The sequence below is a fragment of the Pipistrellus kuhlii genome, unplaced genomic scaffold (assembly GCF_014108245.1).
Source record: "Pipistrellus kuhlii isolate mPipKuh1 unplaced genomic scaffold, mPipKuh1.p scaffold_m20_p_18, whole genome shotgun sequence".
NCBI lineage: Eukaryota > Metazoa > Chordata > Mammalia > Chiroptera > Vespertilionidae > Pipistrellus > Pipistrellus kuhlii.
The window spans coordinates 3,651,000-3,655,630 of record NW_023425493.1 but is presented as its reverse complement, the minus strand read 5'-3'; the positions used below and the strand labels follow the sequence as shown (position 1 = coordinate 3,655,630).

Here is a 4,631-nt window from a genome sequence, read left to right as displayed (position 1 = left end):
TGGATGATTCTCTCTCATCGATGTTTCTTACTCTCTATCCCTCTCTCTTCCTCTCTCTCTAAAAAAAAAAAAAAAAAAAAAAAAAAAATCAATAAAATATATTTTTTTAAAATAGAGGGAAATTAAGGAAGACAAAGGGACAGCCTGTTAAAGGCTCTATATTAAATAAGGTGGTCAGAGAAGGCCTCTCTGATGACTATTTGAGTGAAGCCCTGAACAGGTCTACCTAAAAAAAAGTATTCCAGGCGCAAAGTATGTACTTGGCATGTTCACAAAACAGCAATAAAACCATGGTAGCTACAGCAATAACGGTAAGGAAGAGGGTCGGAGGTGAGATTAGAGAAGTAGCTGGGGATCGGATCACATAGGACAAGCTTAGAGAGGCATTATCTTAAGCATCATCAAATATGAAGTTTCCCTTCTTTGCGGTGGGTCTCAGGAAATGCCAATGAAGTTAGTATTAGCCATAAAGAACCTCAGAGGTAAATCTACCTCACACAGACATTGTAAAACATTCTCAAGCTAACTAGCATGATTATTAGATTATTTATTCTTTGGAAATTCCTTCTCACACACACTGGGGGATGGGGTTTTCTCAATTAACAGTTAAAAAGTATCTCCTGTTCTAGCCTAGTTAATTCACTAAGGCATTTTTGTTGTTTTTGTTTGTTTGTTTAATGATAAGGTATATCTTCCCCATTTGCATAGGATTCTACTTCTGGCCACATATGAATGGGTCCTTCTTCACTACTGTCTCCATGAAATTAACTTCTCAAATCTAAGATTTCTAACACCACTAAATAGGCAGCAGATGAATTAAGTCCATTGGGGCTGCATGGCATAGCATAATTCTGGAGCATGGAGCATGAAAGGTCTGCAGGTGATTCGAATACAAGTAATGTGCACAAATGTTGAGAGAATGCAGAGCCTGGAATGAGAAAGTTAATAAGCATTTCTCACATACATAAAGGTGAAGGTCAAGTGTGGAGCACTCCATTTCTAAATCCCCTATCCACATGGTTGTCAGAGTGACAAAGCTACAATAAATACAAAAGGAACGGCTTGGGCTGGAACAGGAGCAAAAGGAGCTTCCGAGTGGGAAGAAGAGCATGGAACAGCGGGAGAGGTAAAAAGGCAAAAGACTTTGGAATGAGCTGAGGGAGAAATGGGAATGAGCAGAGGAACGACAGGAAGTCTGCAGGGCAGAGCCTGATGCCCTCTTGCACTGTTGCTTACCTGTATGACTGTCCTCACTGACTGGGCCCCCAGCATCTGGGTGACTTGGGGCTAGTTACCCCCAGCACTAAGTTCACAGAGCCCTCCAACAGTCAACACCAAACAGTTTGGGAAGGTATTGTACAAGGAGAAAAGATTTGCTCTCTTCCTCCTCTTTTATCATGACTTCTAGGAAACCTAATTAGTAGTTTCTCTTTTTTTTTTTTCACTCCAGTTTCTTTCATTTCCCCCTTTCTGTCCTATAAATCAAACCAGGTTTTTGTTTACCCAACTATGGGAAGCCAGAGACAAAGTGACAGGACCAAAGGTGACTGTTCATAGCCAGAAGTGGCCCATCAAACAGGCTACATAGAGGTGGGACCAGACAAGGGTCAGTGACCAGAGGAGAACAAAAAGAAGTTAAGCCACAAGGCAGCTGAAGTGGGAGAGTGGGGTCTGCTTGTGCTTGCAAACGTTTGCCGTGGGATCCTTTTCATGGAATCCTTTTCCTGGGCCCCTGGCATTATTCATGGGCTGGGGCAGAATGTTAGAAGGGATCTGACCAGGGCGGCGACAGGAAAAGGCACACAGGAGCGAAAGAAGGGTGGAGGACTCAGAGACTGGTGTAAGTTTGCGGAGAAGAGGAACCTAAGACTAGGCGAAGCCAGCTAGGAAGAATAAAGAAGGGTCTGTAGGTTGACAAGGGGTGTTGTATAGAGGAAAGCCTAAGATATAGGACGAAATGAAGGTCTTCAAAAGCAAGACTCAAAGACGGAGGTCTCGCCCGAAACAGAAACAGCAAAACAAAGCCACAGGGACGCAGCTGTGACCTGCTGGCCTCCAAGCTGCCAGGAAGGTCTGCACCACAGCCGCAAACCACAACACCCATGGTGCCCCGCGCGCAGCCAAACCCAACCTCTTTCGGTCTCCACTAGCCAATGAGCTTTGCCAAAGCCCTCTGCCCCGGAAAAGCCCCAGGAAAGATGGGCGCTTCCGGTCCGTGCGGCGCTTCCCTTTGCTCCTCAGAGACTCTAACGGTGCAGTTTCGCTGCGAGACGGTGAGGCATCGGCCCCACGCCTGGGGAAGGGTCTGCATGGCATAGGTCCCACCAACGGAAAGTGGACTGGCAGCGGTTGGAAAGCCAACCCACCCGTCGGGCTTTTCCCGCCCCCCATTTCCGAGGCCAACCTGTGGCGCATGCGCACCCCTCCCCGCCGCCCCACCTCCCCACCTCCATGGCCTTGAATTTTAAGTATAAATTATAATGCACTTCCCCACGCCCTGTGGTGGGCCTCCGCCGTGGAGCACGCGCCCACCTTGAGAAAGGCCCAGACCGCCGGTCCCCGGGCGCTAGCCTGCATTTCTGTGTGCAAGGCATTGTATCTATCTTGGGTAATAGCCCTTTAACAAAGCAGCTGTGGGAGGTTGAGCAGGTCCCTTAACACATTGCTTACGGAGCAATGAGAATTCTCTAAGTCTTGTGGCGAATCACTAGAATTCTCGGCTCTTTGTTGTCCTTTAGAGAGAAACAGTGTAAGAGAAAACACATTCGCTGAAGTTAAAAATTACAAAAGGGAATTAAAAGTTATTCATCTCTTGTTGTTTGTAACAAAAATAACTTTTTTATATCAATTTGACATTTTTAAAGTGCTCAGTAACCATGGACAGTGACGAAGAACATGGTAAAATTCTAGATATATTTGCCGACAATTTATCAGATACTCCAAGTGAAAGTGATGAAAGCTTTGACAGTGGCAGTGATATAGTTATTCCTTCAAAAAGGCAAAAAGTAGTAGTTTCAAGTGATTCCGAACCTGAAAATTTGAACAATTCCACACATGGTTTTGAGTGTAATTTGCATCTTGGTTGCTGAGATAATGATTGGTCCAAAGAGGACTTTCAACCTAATTTGGAAAAATTTGAAGGGAATTCTGGGGCTACAGTTCTACCACCTGATTGTAAAAACATCAGTGAAGTCACCAACTTGATTTTTGAAGACGATCTGTTAGAACTATTACCCTCGCCCCTTGCTCCAGTGATCACAGAGAACAAATCAACAAGCTCGTCTGAGCAAGAACTGAGATGTCAGCCTCTCCTCTGTGAGGGGTTCTGTTGGAGACCCCTCACTTGGAAGTGAGGACATATGCATAGCACTTGATCCCTTAACTGGTGACAGACACATGACCTCATCAGTCCCCCTTCTGTTTTCACATCCACACCATCTCCTGTTTATTTTCTATGGAGGTAGAAGATGGAATATGGTTTGGGACAGCAGAACTGGCTTGCCAGCTGTTGATGGTACCTCTCAGATTGGTGTCCTGACAATTCCAGGGTACCAGATGAGTCCTACTTACCATCCTGCAAAACACATGTTCTCTCCTTTGTCACACACCTTGACACTTCTTGTTCCTTTTTCTGTGACCAGCTCCTCATCTTTTAGGTATCTATGTAGATATCACTACCAGAAAGAAATCCTAACTCTGCCAAGCCTTACCTATCAGTTCTCAAGCTCCTGGTGCCTTCCTTATCATAGCACCTACCACATTATCTTCTAAGTGATTCTTAATAGTCTGTCTTCCCATGAGACTAAGTCCCACAAGGGCTTGAACAATGTCAGCTTGACTGACTCACCTCTGTACTCCTAGTGCCTCACACACAGAAAACACTCAGTATTTGTTGGATAAGTACATAACAAATGATTCCTATGGTTTTGGGTAAGAGTCTGTGATTTGCAAACAAAGCCGAGGAGGGTCCTGCTGAAATTGCCATTGTCCCTGCTTCCCCTCTTCCTGAGAACTGCTGAGCTCCACAGATCAGGTTATTTGGAAGGAGCTGAAGGGCTGTGTTAGAATCTGTGCTTTTATAAATTCGTTTTACTTGATCAGTCTACCCTGTAAGCATTTGCAAGAGAGGAAATTGTGAGATAATTCAGGATAGAGTGTTACCCTGAACTCTTAGCTCCAGGCCTCACAAGCCCAGGCCCCTTTCCCAGGTGATTAAAAGTTTAACTCTGCCCAGTAAGAGTTCCCTTTCCGCTATTTGACTTAAATTCAAGGGAAAGTATGGCTTCTACCACTACTGCACTAGAGCCTCTGAATGTGACATCCATTCATCTGTCAACAAACTGCCGTTAACATATGTGAGGGCTCTGGGAGCTTTAATGTGTATCAGGTTCGTGGAAACAGGAAGGAGGATGAACAGCCTGTATTCATTGGATTGTGACCCCTTCCTGGTCTTCAGTGTAGCATCTTCCAGTCTCTCTCTCTTTCCCGCTGATGTTGTCGCATTGCCTTCTGCCTGACTCGTCAAAGTATCCTTCTGATTACATGTAGCCTATTCAGATAATCAAGTATAATTTCCCCACTTAAAAATCCATAACTTAATCGTATCTGCAAAGTCCCTTTTACCATGTAAG

The 4,631-nt window shown here is 44.9% G+C and overlaps 1 long non-coding RNA gene across 1 annotated transcript; it reads left to right on the top strand.

Moving 5' to 3' along the window:
* The first annotated feature begins 2,179 nt into the window (after positions 1 to 2,179).
* Positions 2,180 to 3,207, top strand: LOC123652567. Its single transcript, XR_006741996.1, has 2 exons — positions 2,180 to 2,273; positions 2,865 to 3,207. It is a non-coding gene; the product is annotated as an uncharacterized LOC123652567 (long non-coding RNA).
* Positions 3,208 to 4,631: the final 1,424 nt, after the last annotated feature.